Source organism: Rhipicephalus sanguineus, chromosome 1 (assembly GCF_013339695.2).
Source record: "Rhipicephalus sanguineus isolate Rsan-2018 chromosome 1, BIME_Rsan_1.4, whole genome shotgun sequence".
Taxonomy (NCBI): domain Eukaryota; kingdom Metazoa; phylum Arthropoda; class Arachnida; order Ixodida; family Ixodidae; genus Rhipicephalus; species Rhipicephalus sanguineus.
In genome coordinates, this window is record NC_051176.1 from 2673814 (window position 1) to 2690669 (window position 16856).

Genomic DNA, 16856 nt, shown 5'->3' on the forward strand with positions numbered 1-16856 from the left:
TTGTATAATATTCTGAATTAGTTCTTGGTGTTAGGGTGCGTTAGGATAATAAATTTATAGTAAAAAAATTGTTTCATGCATGGATGTCAAACTGAATTTATACCTGTTATCTAAATTAGATATTGTTATTTCATGCCGCACCTGTTCAGTGCGGCATGAAATAGGGATTCACTGCACAAAATGCATACAATTTTTTTTTACTTTGCAGATGGTGCTCAAGATGGCACATGCAACGCTATGCAGCTGCGGACACCAGCAGCTTTCTAAGAACTCATGAAGCTTATCTGGATGCTTCGCAGAACCTGGGTTCATAGCATCCACCTGGTTAGGAGAGTGTCATCAAATAGAATGCATTTCTGAATAGCACAATGCATACCGTGTAATGAAGCAAGCCATTGATACATTGGCAACCTTGAGAGTGCGACTATTTTGAGTCCAATTTCGTGGTAGCTCTTATCTCAGTCATCCGATACAGTATGCAGAATCTGCGCCTGCACTCTGTCACACCTATAACGCTATACTGAATTTACAGGGCAGTGCCTCGATAATAGACACCTACAGCATGAAATTCACTGGATTAGGAGGGATTCGTAGCATTCCTGGCGAAATATAACAGCAGTGATAAGAAGACAAGGGCAAGAGAGGGCACAACACCAGTGCTTACTCACAACTGAAAGCATTATTGCTTCACGAGAAAATATATACCTAAACCCGATCCTCTCCTATTACCCGCCAACTAGCTCGCCTTTCCATTTTGCTTCAGACGGTCAGTATTGTGATGCATTACCTTTACAGTGAAGTGACACGTGTACATCGAAGTACTTTTAAGCTCGCCAGCGCATTGTTATTATGGTGTTTAACTTTGTTTTGGGGTTCGGTAGTAGCAAAAGCGCTCACAGATTTGCGACACAAATATTAGTCCTGTTGTGACTGCTTCAAATGAGGCATTAGCCCTGAACTATGAAACTCCGGCACGCGTGGTGGTCTATGTGGAAGATAACTGTTAAGGCATTTGATTTAATCTTTATGCAAGTTAATCGACGGTTGGCTCACGCATGCGCTACCACTATTCTCGATATGCCATGCTTCAATCATCAGGCGCGTTTCTTCATTTCTATGCCGGTACAACACTGCGCATTCATCGATGAAACGGGAAACAGCGCGGTAGACGACGACAAAGAAGAAACACACACACCACACCACACGAAGCGCTGACTGACAACTGAATTTTATTCGGGCGAAAAGTATATAAATACACTTTTAGGCGCACCACGTCACAAACAAAATGACACAAACAAAGCATGAAAAAGCACAGAGACACAAAAAAACAGAAACCTTGGTCATCGCCACATGGTGCATCGTGACTGGAAGGCGTAAGCGGTTCAGTTGATACGGTTAGCCGATAAATACGAAATTTCTTTGTCAGATAGTAAAACAGATGGACTACTGACACACTTTTCTTTTAACAATGAAATGTGATGCGCTTCGATAATCTCTCTTGTCATGATAGACTTCGTGAGCATAACAATAACGTGACCAGTTCCGTTAGTGGTCATTTGGGTATTCATTGTAAGCAATGTGGTTGTCGCCCTAAGTTTGAGAATTGTGACGTGTTAGCTAGGAACCAAAATCAAATGACAAGAGAGATTATCGAAGCGCATCACATTTCATTGTTAAAAGAAAAGTGTGTCAGTAGTCCATCTGTTTTACTATCTGACAAAGAAATTTCGTATTTATCGGCTAACCGTATCAACTGAACCGCTTACGCCTTCCAGTCACGATGCACCATGTGGCGATGACCAAGGTTTCTGTTTTTTTGTGTCTCTGTGCTTTTTCATGCTTTGTTTGTGTCATTTTGTTTGTGACGTGGTGCGCCTAAAAGTGTATTTATATACTTTTCGCCCGAATAAAATTCAGTTGTCAGTGAGCGCTTCATGTGGTGTGGTGTGTGTGTTCCTTCTTTGTCGTCGTTTACCGCGCTGTTTCCCGTTTCATCATGCTTTACCAACTAGCCAACAAGTTGACCTTACTAGACTTTATTTCTTCTTCAAAAGGCTCCGTCAAAGTATCGTCCTTGGATCCGTGTGCTTTGGTCACATACATCGCTGTGTCTGCCTGTCGTGCGCGTTCTCTAGGTTTTTGTATCCGTCAGAGACTGATACCCCCCGATGTTAGGAGGATATTCGGATGCTTGGAACCATCTCCCACTCATGGTGTGCGCGTCTGCAAGATTCTTCGAGCTGAGTGGCAGTACCAGGCTCGTGTGTTCAGGGAAAGCTTGTACCTGAAGCTGCATTCAATGTACCGTCCTACTATCGCAACACAGCAGTTCCGGTTCTTCTCAAGCATGGCCAACAGGACCACCGAGTTCGTTTGGCAACACACCCTCCCACATCTGCGTGCAATGATTCCAAGAAGGCCTGCCACCTCTGGTAACTCAATCCACACCTACGGTGACGTCGTTCTGCCTGAGTTTGCGCGAGATGTTCTCGGCATGGGACCGAAATTTGCGGTCCCTCCCAGGAGTTCTGCCCCTGAACTTGTGACGTACGTCAGGCAAGTTTCTCGTCTCGCTAATGACGCCGAAGCTGATAGGTGCGTCTCCGAGGGTCTGGATGTGGTAGCTGAGTACAAGTCCGAAAAGTGTCCATTAGCAATAACACGTACAGTGACTTTTTTGAAGCAGAGCTCCCTTTATCTGCTTGAAGCAGATAAAGAAGGCGGTTTCGCAGTAATGCCGAAATCCTTACAAAAGGTGAAAGGAACTTAAGCGATTGACTCCGTGTTTTCTCGTAAAGATGATGTGTCGTTGGCTAAGGTCAAGTCTGAAGCACTTAAGCTGTGCAAAAGATTGAATCTGAAGAGCCTTGCGCAGAGCATGAGCAAGTGCACTTCGAACGCTCTAAAGATGTTTTTACAGTTAAAACACATAAAATCGGCGCCCCTTTCAGAGTGATTGTATCTGAAAGTAATACTTGGCAAAAATGTGTTTCCTTGTTCCTAAAAGACAAGCTCTCGTTGCTTGCTCCTAGTGATCCTTTCAAGATTAAAAGCTCTGAGGACGTTATCGAGTTTCTGGAGCATCGACACCCGAAGAAATTTGCCGCTTTTTCAATAGATCTAAAAGATCTGTACTACTCTATTCCCCAAGACGCATTGCTGTCGTGCGTAGAAGATTGTATAGATAATGTTGGCGCTGTAGATTTTCAAAATTCAACTGGATTAACTGTTGCAAATTTCCTTGAACTGTTGTCAATTTATTTGAAATCACTTTTTTCATCATGGGAGGGGTGCACCTATCTACAAAGGCAAGGAATTAGTATAGGGTCATGTATCGCACCCATTCTTAGTGACATTTTCTTGGCCAGTGTTGACCGTAAGGTTTCCTGATGTATTGCCCATTCTTGTGTTTTAAAAGTTTTCCGTTTCGTTGACGATTTTCTGGTGTGCCTAGACTGTGACTCAGGCTTGTTTGAGGAATCCGCCTCTAATCTAGTAGATATTTTCAGATCCTGTGAAAATCCCCTCGAATTAACCTGTGAAATGCCGTCTGAGAATTCGATTAGGTTTCTGGACCTACGTTTAAAATGGAGTTCCGAGGGTGTCTGTTGGAGTTTTGAACCGCGCAGCAAGAAACACATTTTGTCGTTTCACAGCTCCCATTCAAAGTTGATAAAAAGAGGAATCGCCAAGTTGTGCATGTCGAACGCGCTCCGAAAATCGTGCGTGCACTGTAAGTGTGATAGTTTTCAAGGCCAGGTGACTAGATTGATAGGAGCTGGTTACCCGCACTACGTGCTAGCTTCGGTAGCACAAAAGCTTTTTAAGGAAATAAACGTTTGTAACCCCTCGGCACGTGCAAGTGATACTAACGTTAGACATGCGCAAGGTCAAAAACTCACTGTTTTACCTTACTTGCATAAAGTATCACACAATTTGAAGCGGATTGGTCAGCGGGTCAATGTTAGAGTAGTTTTGAGTGCACCTAAGAAGTTGTCAAAAATGTGTAACCGCGTCAACAGCACCCCCGATGACAGTATCGGCTGTAGTAAACAACACAAGTCACCTTTCGTGTCATGTATAAGTAACGTCGTCTACCGCATTCCCTTGTCATGCGGCAGATTCTACATCGGCCAGACTGGCCGGTGTTTAAATGATAGACTTCGTGAGCATAACAATAACGTGACCAGTTCCGTTAGTGGTCATTTGGGTATTCATTGTAAGCAATGTGGTTGTCGCCCTAAGTTTGAGAATTGTGACGTGTTAGCTAGGAACCAAAATCAAATGACAAGAGAGATTATCGAAGCGCATCACATTTCATTGTTAAAAGAAAAGTGTGTCAGTAGTCCATCTGTTTTACTATCTGACAAAGAAATTTCGTATTTATCGGCTAACCGTATCAACTGAACCGCTTACGCCTTCCAGTCACGATGCACCATGTGGCGATGACCAAGGTTTCTGTTTTTTTGTGTCTCTGTGCTTTTTCATGCTTTGTTTGTGTCATTTTGTTTGTGACGTGGTGCGCCTAAAAGTGTATTTATATACTTTTCGCCCGAATAAAATTCAGTTGTCAGTCAGCGCTTCGTGTGGTGTGGTGTGTGTGTTCCTTCTTTGTCGTCGTTTACCGCGCTGTTTCCCGTTTCATCATGCTTTACCAACTAGCCAACAAGTTGACCTTACTAGCATTCATCGAATTTTGTCGTGCACTTACAATCTCGACAATGTAAAGATAGATTAGAAGGTGAGCCTCCGGTTAGCGATCTCTTATGTTCCAACAATCTCTGGTTAATGCATCGACCCGTCTGTTGAACGTAGAAGCGGCCGCAGCTGAAAGGGACCTTATACACCACACTCGTACGGCAATCAGTGAATTTGTTGGTGTGTTTTACGAAACAAATATCGATCCGCTTCTTGTCTTTTACTCGCTCATTCTTCCTCTGCACAGCGGTGCAAATCTTACCTAGCTTATTGGCAGCCGTGAAAACAACATTAACGCCATTAAAGCGAATAGGAAGAAACGTGTCGTAGGTACACCGTACATTCATTGCGTATCTCACGGGCTAAAGAAAGTAGGAAGTAGATACGGCGTTAATATTGTGTTACCTTTTGTAGTGGAGCAGATGCACGACCGAGTATGCGCCTGTGAAGGAGGACGAGAAACGACCCGCGTTCTGATTGCGCGAGAGCCTGTGCCGCCTTTTGCCAGCCTTGCACTGTGTTAGCGTACGGTCCCTTTTCGTCGCGACCTCATTACACCAATAAACCTCATCACATTTGGTGGAGGTTGCTGAGATTCCCAACCAGACCTGGAGCTCCGCTCTCGCAGGTTGGCCGAGCGACCACCGGACAACATGACTAACGCAGTCACTGTCCAGGCAGCACCACCGGCTGTCCCGACCCCCTGCCCCGGCTCTACCCGTCAACGAGACCTGCCCATCTTCAGCGGAAGTGGTGAGCGCGACGTCGAAGACTGGCTCTCCTTATACGAACGCGTGAGCGCTAGCAACAAATGGGATGACGACTCTAAGCTCGGCTACGTTATCTTTTACTTGGCTGACGTCGCTAAACTTTGGTTCACCAACCGCGAATCCGCCATCGCCGACTGGTCAGCCTTCAAGACTCTCGTCACCGAAGCATTCGGCCGACCAGAGGTGCGCAAGCTCCGCGGTGACCAGCGTCTACGCCACCGATCACAGCAGCCTGGCGAGACATTTCCCAGTTACATTGAGGATGTGCTGGACCTCTGCAGGCGGGTTAACCCATCTATGCCGGAAGACGAGATCAGACACATCCTCAAGGGTATCGAAGATGGCGCATTCCAGATGTTGCTGGCGAAAAGCCCGACCACTATGGCTGTGCTCGTAAGCCTGTGCCGGAGCTTTGACGAATTGCGCCGTCAGCGTTCCATCGCCCGGCAAAGTCTCCCACCAGCAGATTCGATCTCGGCCTTCGCAGTCGCAAACGGCAACGTTTGCCAGGGCACCCTTACAGACCAGATCAAGGACTTTATCAGAGAGGAAGTGGCCCGACAGCTCTCCCTGCTGCCTCATAGCGACGCGCCCACCGCAAGCCTGCCCCCGACGCTGCAGCAGGCCATACGCACCGAAATTTGTGGGTCCCTCCCTGCACTTCCGGGGTCTTACCCGTGCACTTCCATGTCGTCCCGCCTCTCGAGTTCCGACTACGCACCGCCTGCTCCATCTCCACATCTCAGCTACGCAGCTGTGGTCGCGCGGCCCCTACCGCATCCAAGCTCCTTATCGGCACCACCCCATCCCGCCTCGCCTTCAGTTTACAGGCCCCCACCACACTTATTCCGTCCATTAGATGCGTGGCGCACTCATGATAACCGCCCTATCTGCTTCGCGTGTGGTATCGCTGGCCATATTGCGCGCGTCTGCCGCCGCCGTCCCACACCTGCGTACGCCTCCTTCGGAACTGCTACCTACGTGCCGCAACATGCCACCACATCTGCATCCGAGCAGAGGCACTCCGACTCGGATCGCCGCTCAGCAAGTGCTCGTTTCCCTTCTCCTTGTCGGCGGTCGCCATCGCCTATGCGTCCTCGCCCACCTTCTGATGAGGGAAACTAATCAGTGCAGTTCTCAAGGCCTCCATTTTCGCCGCAAAACGTTATTGATGTCGAAGTTGAGGGAGTCGCCGCAGTAGCACTTGTAGATACCGGGGCAGCCGTTTCTGTGAAGAACGCGAACTTTTGTCGGAGGCTCAAGAAAGTGACATCTCTCTCTGGCATGGTGCTGTCCACGGCTAGCGCTCAACGCATTCATCCCTCAGCTGTGTGTACGGCGCGCGTCGTCATCCAAGACATTATGTACATCGTCGAATTTTTTATCCTGCCATCTTGCTCTCATGACGCCATCCTGGGTTAGGATTTCCTTTCACGTCATGACGCTATCATCGACTGTTCACGTGCGGAAGTGTCCCTTGTGTCAACATGTGAATTTTCATCTCCCGACCGTTCTCTCCTTCCCTGCAAACTCATCGTTGATGCCGACACCACCTTGCCTCCGGAAACTTCAGTCCCTATTACCCTTTCGTGTACTGCTCAACCTGATGCCACGGTAGTGTTTACGCCATCTCCATTGTTTACTGAACGCAAGGGCATCGTTCTCCCATTTGCCGTTCTCACAATTGCGTCTGAGTCAACCATAATGCTGATTACAAACCACTGCAACTACCCCATTGCCTTACTTCGTGGTGAAAGTTTAGGATCTGTACAACCTGTCAACCACATCGATGATCTTGATCTTCCCGATGACACCACATGTCACATCGCCACAATCACTCCCGCATCTCAGCCATCAAGTTCGTCAGCGTTCGACAACGCCATTGATGCAAACCTCTCCCCCTCTCATCGCCGCCAACTTGTTGATCTCCTTAACAAGTTTATCTCTTCTTTCGACTTTCAACAACCTTCGTTAGGCCGCACCACGACTATCAGTCATACTATCGACACCGGCTCCCACTCGCCCCTGCGACAGCGGCCTTACCGCGTTTCCGCCGAAGAGCGCCGCATCATTACGGAGCAAGTGGATTACATGCTTCAACGTGGAGTCATACAGCCTTCTCAACGTCCTTGGTCATCACCTGTGGTATTGGTCAAGAAAAAAAATGGCACCATTCGATTTTGCGTTGACTACTGCCGCCTAAACAAGATTACGAACAAAGACGTCTACCCGCTACCACGAATAGACGATGCTCTTGACTGTTTACAAGGCGCCAAGTACTTTACATCCTTGGATCTGCGTTCTGGGTATTGGCAGGTGCCTATGGCTGAATGTGATCGCCCTAAAACAGCCTTTGTAACGCCCGATGGCCTATATGAGTTCAACGTCATGCCATTTGTGCTCTGCAACGCACCTGCAACATTTCAGCGCATGATCGATACCATCCTTCGAGGCCACAAGTGGAAGACTTGCTTGTGTTACCTGGACGACATAGTAGTCTTTACAGCAGATTTCCCGACACACCTTGCTCGTCTGCACGAAATTCTCACGTGCCTAACTTCTGCGGGCCTACAACTTAACACCAAGAAGTGCCACTTCGCAGCACGGAAGCTAACCATCTTGGGACATGTCATCTCAAAAGACGGCGTTCTTCCGGATCCCGATAAGCTTCGAGCTGTCGCCGAATTCCCAAAGCCCACATCGATGAAAGCCCTCAGAAGTTTTGTCGGCCTCTGCTCCTATTTTCGCCGCTTTGTGCGCAACTTCGCGTCCATCATCGCACCTTTGACGAGTCTGCTTGCCAACAGCAAAGGTATCTCGGCATGGTCACCTTCATGTGATGACGCATTTCTCCAGTTGCGCCGCCTGTTGACCTCACCACCTATCCTTTGTCACTACGACCCCACTGCTCCCACAGAAATTCACACCGATGCAAGTGGCGTCGGTCTTGGTGCAGTTTTGGCACAACGGAAAGGCACCAAAGGTGAATACGTTGTCGCTTATGCAAGTCGTGCCATCAAGAAGGCTGAATTAAACTACTCCGTGACAGAGAAGGAGTGCTTGGCGATAATCTGGGCATTGACGAAGTTTCGCCCCTACCTTTACGGCCGTCCTTTCGACGTGGTTACAGACCACCACGCTCTCTGTTGGCTTTCCACCTTGAAAGACCCGTCGGGACGCCTGGGCCGTTGGGCACTTCGATTGCAGGAATACGGCATTCGTGTCGTATATCGTTCCGGTCGCAAGCATGCAGATGCTGATGCACTCTCCCGCTCGCCAATAACACCAGATGCGGCTTCTCTGTCACCCCACGTTACCACCTTGTCACCATTAAGCACCAATGACATGCTTTCGGAGCAGCGTAAGGACCCACACCTTGCCTTGTTGCTCGACTACCTTACCGATCCGTCTGCTGTCCCTTCGACGAGAGCGCTACGCCGTCAAGCATTCACTTTTCCGTGCGAGACAACATTCTGTACCGCCGCAACTACATGCCAGATGGTCGGAAGTGGCGCCTCGCTGTCCCTAGTCATATGCGCTCTGACGTCTGCGCGAATTTCCATGCAGATCCCCAAAGTGCTCACGCCGGCGTCTTGAAAACCTACGAAAGGCGGCGTCAGCGATATTACTGGCGAGGAATGTATCGCTTTGTTCAGAAATACGTTCAGTCTTGCCCTACATGCCAACAAAGCAAGACACCTCCGCGACACCTTACTGGCACGTTGCAGCCGCTCTCGTGCCCGGCTCGCCCATTTGACCGCGTGGGTATCGACCTCTATGGCCCCCTCCCGTATAGTGGCTCTGGAAACCGGTGGATTATTGTCGGCGTCGATCATCTCACGCGCTACGCTGAGACTGCAGCTCTCCCGGCAGCGACCGCCCGCGAACTTGCACTTTTCATTCTTCGCAGCTTCATACTACGCCATGGTGCTCCGCGGGAACTACTCAGTGATAGGGGTCGCGTGTTCGTGTCAGAGGTCATCCAAGCCGTCCTCGCTGAATGCAACATAATTCACCGGAAATCCACCGCCTACCATCCACACCGTGCTCACCGAGCGGTTCAACCGCACACTCGGCGACATGTTGAGGATGTATACCTCTTCCGACCACACCAACTGGGACACTGTACTACCTTTTGTTACGTTCGCTTACAACACCGCGACGCAAGCGACTACCGGCTTTTCCCCGTTCTTTCTCTTGTACGGCCGCGAACTTTCCTGCCTACTGGCCACCATACTCCCGTACCGACCTGATGCCTCTGAGTGCATTCCAGTTTCTGAAGTCGCCAGATACGCCGAAGACTGCCGTCAGTTGGCTCGTTCCCTGACAGGTGAAGCACAAGGTCGACAAAAGATGTGACATGACGACGTTCATCACCAAGCCCCTACGTTTCCTCCTGGCTCCCTTGTTTGGCTTTGGGTACCCCCCCCCCCCACGTCCCTGGCCTTTCCTCTAAACTTCTGGCGCGTTACCATGGTCCCTACCGTATCTTTGTGCCACCTCGCCGGTGAACTACATCGTCGAGCCCCTCACACAATCGCCAGATTTGCGCTGTCGAGGACGCGAGACCGTACACGTCGACCGTCTCAAGCCCTACTACGACCCCCTCATTCTACGTACTCCCCGAGTCAGTAGGATGGCTACGCTTCACCCCGGTGGTATTGTAGTGGAGCAGATGCACGAACGAGTATGCGCCTGTGAACGCGGACGAAAAACGACACGCGTTCTGATTGCGCGAGAGCCTGTGCCGCCTTTTGCCAGCCTTGCACTGTGTTAGCGTACGGTCTCTTTTCGTCGCGATGTCATTACACCAATAAACCTCATATTTTTTCCCGTCTAGCCTAGAATTTTAAATTATTAATTTGGCAGAACTTGCAGTAAGTTTTGAGGATAAATGAATTATTTTTCTAATAGGGGCTGCCTCCACGAAACAACAAGCGACACTGCACGCTATTTATTGTACCTTGCTCTTTTGCTACTTGTACAAAAATATTGCAGAAACACATGTACAAGCAAATTATCATTTGCTTGTACATGTGTATCATAATGCTGTATCATAATGCTACGTCTTTCTAGATAATAAAAGAATAAAAGTGTGCTGGACGCTCATTGCATATCTAACAAGAAAATACTTGGCAGCTTCCTCATTTTTTATTTTTGTGTTTTTTAAAGACAAGTCTGGAGTAAGAGAAGTCAAGTTAGTATTTTGCATGCATGCATGAAGCTTAATGGACTTCTTTACTTGATGTCTTTTTCAGGAAGACTGAACACTTTTGGCAAAGCAGCAACAGTTCTGGCCCACCTGTTTGTCTACAAGACTGTCTCTTCTGCGAACACTCATGTGCCTTAGAGTAAACTATACTGATGATTTTGTACATCTTTCAGCATTTATGATTGTCAGCACTTGAACTGCTGCACTGTGTTATGCACGGTGCTGTGTCCAAACTTTCCAATAACAGTGTGCATTTGAAGATTTTGCATGGCTTGCAAAGAAGCTGAATGTAAACTCATTGATTATACTAAGCATGATTCTTGACTGCTTTACAGCCGTTATTTATAGCCCGTTCAATTTTTATTCAACCTCATGGCATGTCCAGTCCTTGGCTGGAACATGCAAAGCCACCATCAGTATTGATAGGCAATTTTTAATTCCATACATGTTATTGCCTAACTTCTGGATAACTTTCCTGCCATGGTATTCGGATTCATTTTAAATGTGGAACTTTTGCGTGAGCCATAAATTGAGCTATTGATCATGATGAGGAACTACTTTTCCGGTCCCATTTAAAGGCCCTAGCTGGCATGTAAGTATTTTAACTATAGGTGTACTGCCTGTGCATAACAGTACAGGTGAATCGTGGCTGTGAAATAATGCCATGTTGCCAAGCTTGACTTTAAAAATTTACTACACTTCTTAAAAATATGTGAATAAAGGCAACTGTGTGTACAACTTCTTCGTAGGAAGCGCACAACTCTTACAAGACACGAAAGACGAGCGAGGAAACGAAAGACACAAGCGCTTAACTTTCAAGTAAGCGTTTATTGCAAAACGTCGGAATATATATAGGGGGGGGGGGGGGGAGAAAGGAAACAGCAACGAAGAACAACCCACCAAAACCCACGTGTCGTGCCATACAATAGTCGTCCAATATTATCAACCACACCATCCGAAAAACGAAGTTCTTTCCGCGTGAGCGAGATAAGATGGTGCGTTTACACACTCAAAGTCATCACGTGTCATTTCAGCTGCTTCAACAATCAAACGGGTTAACAAATCTCTGTCACGATATAAAATGCATGTGTTGTCAAAATACGGCACGCAACCACACTCTTTACAATGAATAGCCAAGTGACCATCTGTGGCTTTTTGCACTTTATTGTGATGTTCTTTTACCCTCTCATTATTACATCTTTCAGCAGTGACCGACGTATGCGCGACCACAAGACAGGGAAACTCTATACACAACGGACTGAGCAGACTCAACATAGTCATTACGATGCTTAATTTTGCAACCCTTCTTTTCTTTCAGCACGGGACACGTTTCGCTACATATTAACACGATAGCGTTAAAGAGCTCGTATCACAGAAATTCCGCCGTCGGCGTCGGCACCGTTGGTTGTGAGCGAAAAATCATCATGTTGTCCGTGACCGAAAAATCGAAAATGCTGTAAAGAAAATAAATAATAAAAGTATTGGGTCAGGGTGACAATCGAACCCAGGCCGTCTGCGTGGCAAGCACGTGTTCTACCACACAGCCACGTCTTTTTTTCTTTATTACTTACTTTTGCACCTCATACAATAATATTACAGTGCATAAACAGTACATACAGAGGTAAAGACCGGAATGGTTACATAGTGACTAGAATTCCTTTATACGGAGAAGTGGCTCAAAATGTTCGAGCCACTCTGGAATTGGGTCTTTAGTTTTACACTCTTCAATAAACTTCGTGATCGTTTGGCGGAAATATTCACGAATGGGCAGTGTATTGATGTTGGCATGGCGGACTGCCATGTACTTTTTCCAAATACTGTGAAGGCCGAGCAATATAACAGTATCATAAGGTGTTCCATCGTCTTTTTCATTAACTGGTAAAAACCTGATCCCGTAGGCATCAATCCGTAAATCTTTTTTTATAGTTCTCTGCAGAATGTCCCAGAAAAACACCCCTTCCCAACAATCCAGAAAGACATGTTCGATGGTTTCAGGTTTACAACAGAGAAAACAGTGCGTTCCCCACGGTACAAACAGTCCCCTTTCATGCATCCACGTTTTAACTTTTAGAGTCCCTGTATGGAGCTTAAAGAAAAATGATTTTGAACTAGATGGGACAGCCATTTTTTTTACTCGGGCCAGTACATTTTCGCCACGTCCAGCAGGGTACAACTCCTGTAAAGTGGTACCGCTAAAACAATGTCGAGAAGGTCTCTATACAACCTTTTTCGTTTTACTCCCGCTAGATATTCGCTAGAGAAACGTGCCAATAAAAAATTGCATGCACCAACTACTTCTTTTAGATAACCATAAAGCGCCCCATGCACATAGTCCGAGCTGACAACGAGTGAAGGTAAAACTCTTCCAAGCCTCAGCTGAATAACTGCACGTAGAAACGGGTCTCTTGTGTCTCGCAGAAACATAAAACAACTAACGACCTGTCTTAAAAACAAATGTGACAGACTAAGACCACCGAACCGAACACGACGAAAAAGATTAGTGCGACTAGACCGTTCCCACACTGATCCCCATATAAATACTGCAAACACACGGTGCAGCTTTTGCACGTTTATACGCGAGCAATGTAAAACCTGTAATGTGTACCAGAGTTTAGAGACAAAGAAAAGATTACATATGGTGGCCCGCGTTTTTTTCCACACAGCCACGTCTTTGCTTGGAGCTGCACTAAAAGTAACTTTGATGCTTCCCAAAAATACGCGTCCTGTATACAGGTGTCATGGTACGAGATTCAATATCGCAGTAATATTGCGTGGTACAAGCGTACATTGCCATCGGGCGTCACACTATGTCATTATCATAATGACTTTGTGGTTTAAAGACAGCCACCCATTACAGAAGGCACATTACTGCGTGTATTCCTTTAAGACCATGTAGTGGTGCATCGCAACTTCGAAAATGTTTCTCGCGCATAATTGCTCCTGGTTTAAAGCATGCTACCCATTACATAAGGCACACACCTTAGTGCGCGCATTCTGTTAAACACTCGTAGTGTTCGAAGTGCGCACTAGGGGCAGGATATCCCTATCGCGTTCAACTCTTAAAGGCGAAGCTTAAGCGTCCCCCCAATTTTTTTCGACAGTTTCTCTGGAGCAGACATGGGCACTTTTACACCCACCGTATTTCCAATCTTTTTAAGATTGTGTGCCACGCCATGGATATAGGGGACAACAGTTGTCTTACGCTGCTGCAGGGAAGTGTTATCACGCGGCCGATTGTGATTCTTTATGTCCCTATAGAGTGATTTCGCTATAGCCATAACCAGTCTTCTCGGGTAACCTCCTGCCTGCAGTCTTGAAACCTGTTGCTCGAAGTTCTTCTGTATGAGGTGAAAACACGATTTCTTAAGAGAAATTTCTATAGGGACATAAAGAAATATGTAGCGAAACCTGACCCGTGCTGAAAGAAAAGAAGGGTTGCAAAATTAAGCATCGTAATGACTATGTTGAGTCTGCTCAGTCCGTTGTGTATAGAGTTTCCCTGTCTTGTGGTCGCGCATACGTCGGTCAGACTGAAAGATGTAATAATGAGAGGGTAAAAGAACATCACAATAAAGTGCAAAAAGCCACAGATGGTCACTTGGCTATTCATTGTAAAGAGTGTGGTTGCGTGCCGTATTTTGACAACACATGCATTTTATATCGTGACAGAGATTTCTTAACCCGTTTGATTGTTGAAGCAGCTGAAATGACACGTGATGACTTTGAGTGTGTAAACGCACCATCTATCTCGCTCACGCGGAAAGAACTTTGTTTTTTGGATGGTGTGGTTGATAATATTGGACGACTATTGTATGGCACGACACGTGGGTTTTGGTGGGTTGTTCTTCGTTCCTGTTTCTTTTTCTTCCCCCACCCCCCTATATATTCTGACGTTTTGTAATAAACGCCTAGTCGAAGTTAAGCGCTTGTGTCTTTCGTGTCCTCGCTCGTCTTTCGTGTCTTGTAAAAGTTGTCCGGTTCCTACCAAGATGGATCCATACCAACTTGCCCGATATAATTGTTTGTGTGTACAAACCTTGGCAGGTGGATCTATGGTCGACACCACAGGTCCTTACACAAAAAAGGAAACTGCACAGTCATGTGTGACATGTTTTCATGCCTGAGGGCAAACTGATCCATTATAAACAAAAATGGTACACCAACATGCCTATTGCACAGTCACATATTTCTCAAAAGTGTTGCAAGCCTTTATTGACTTATCGAGTTGCCTTCATGTGTAAGCAGACACCAAGTTGTCTGTGCAGGCGTTCATTTTGGATTTTACTTGCAAACTGGCATTGGGAAGTGTATGTTTCGTGCTTTGTAATGAATTTTTGAACATTACTTTCATATTATTTTACCGCTGTGAATTAGCGCTCATATTGCATTGTGTATGTTGTTTCATGTGTTCAATGATGAGCACAGGTTCCGTGTAGCAGATGAAAATGAATATTTTTACATTGACATTGCGGATGTTATTGTTTTGATTCCAATAAAGTACTGCAACCAGTATTTCTTGTATTATTTGAAGTTTAAGAATTGGTAATGCATTCAAACAAAAAAAAGACCTTGTATATGTAAAAGAAATTGTTCAGACTCTGACATACAGGTCAGGTTCTGAGCCATAGATTTTTGGGGACCTCTTGCGGACTGGTGAAAGTGATGAGGGACCCCTTGTAGTGAGAGATAAGGGGGGAAGGGGGTATAAGTTGTCACAACATGCAGCGTGAAATAGGTCGTTAATCCATTAAGCTGGGCTAGTTGGCATTTATTGTATGCTTCCATATTGCTAGCGAACCCCCACAAAGGACGACATAGAAAGAGACAGGACAACCGCTAGACTTCAACTGATTTTGTAATCGACATGAAGGGCACAATACATTTCTTTGCGCACACGCAGGTGCCACGTCACAGACAAAGTTTATCCACCAAAAGAAAAAGAAAAGAAATTCTCCGCCGCCTATCGATACCGCCAGTTCGCACGTGGTTTCTTCTTACACAGATAGTCCAGTTCCCTTTTCGACAACGCGATGGACGGAGTGCTGACACATGTGTCACCCGCCTTGTGAATTTCGACAGCCTCTACTATTTCCCTCTTTCTCTGTTCCCCGCCAACGTACATCACAGAAGTGGCGTCATATGCTGGGGTACAACCCTCGCACTTCTTGCAGTGCATCGCCAATAAACCACCCCCTGCAAGCGATCGAACAGCCGTGCGATGCTCCCTGAGCTTTTCATTGACGCATCTGCCCGTCTGGCCAATATACACCTTGCCACAAGCAAGTTAAAGTGTGTAGACGACTCCTGTCTTACAAGCTGTGAACTTTGATTGGTGTTTCTTAGCACACCGCGGCTACTCAGGTTCCGTCACAGCGGAACAGAGCCCAGCCAGCTTATGAGGAGCCGTGAACAGGACACCAAGACTGCAATTTCGCGCCACTTTTTTGAGCCGGTGGGAAACGCCGTGAATGTACGGGATTGAAACCCGTAGCATGCGTTTGTCCGAGTCCACCTTGGCCGCATTCCCTCTAAAGCTAGCTTTTAGCTCCCTCAAGAGCGCTTCAGCAACCGAGATCATGGTTTGACGAGGGTAGTCCGCCTTATGAAGACGTGCAAGTTGTCCACTCAAACTTGCCTGAACATTGTGCGGATAGGACATCTGTAGGGCTGCACGCAGGCTGTTCGTCACAATTCCCCGCTTAACCAGCTTCGAATGGGCTGATGCGTAATTGAGGACCTCTTTTTTGGAACGTCGCTTGTACATCCAGCATATGCGTACGCCCGTAAAACAGATAGATAATTCCAAAAACTGAATAGTGCCATTGATAGGCATTTCATGAGTGAAACGCAGCCCCCCCGCACACGTCTTAAAAATATCTAAAATGCTAAAAACAGAGCTTTCACTATTCCGTAAGTTGTCAAGATTAAGAATTAAAAGAAAGTAATCTACGTATCTAAAACACCGGACCGCACTTTTATCAAGTCGCTCAGCAATACGCTTATCACACTGTGCTAAATAAATTTCTCTAAGCACGGGGGCTAAACAAGACCCTATGCAGATTCCATTGCTTTGGATAAAGCATTCTTCTCGGAAGCGCACAACGGTTGCCGTAAGATAAAAAGAACGTAGTTCTAAAAAGTTATCAATTGACATGCCACAGGCACTTTGAAAATCA

At 46.6% G+C, this 16856-nt stretch overlaps 1 protein-coding gene across 2 annotated transcripts in view; it reads right to left on the reverse strand.

Annotated features, from left to right (window-relative positions):
- The window catches only part of LOC119389244 (cytochrome P450 3A7), a 366480-nt gene that overhangs the window by 314219 nt on the left and 35405 nt on the right, over positions 1-16856 (reverse strand). Inside the window, exon 1 of one of the 2 annotated variants that reach the window (XM_049413487.1) lies at positions 8568-8630. The exons of the other annotated variant lie outside the window; for it this stretch is intronic. The gene's annotated coding sequence lies outside the window, so the exon portion shown is untranslated. Of the gene's footprint in view, positions 1-8567; positions 8631-16856 lie in introns of those variants that run through there. 2 annotated transcript variants of the gene reach the window in all.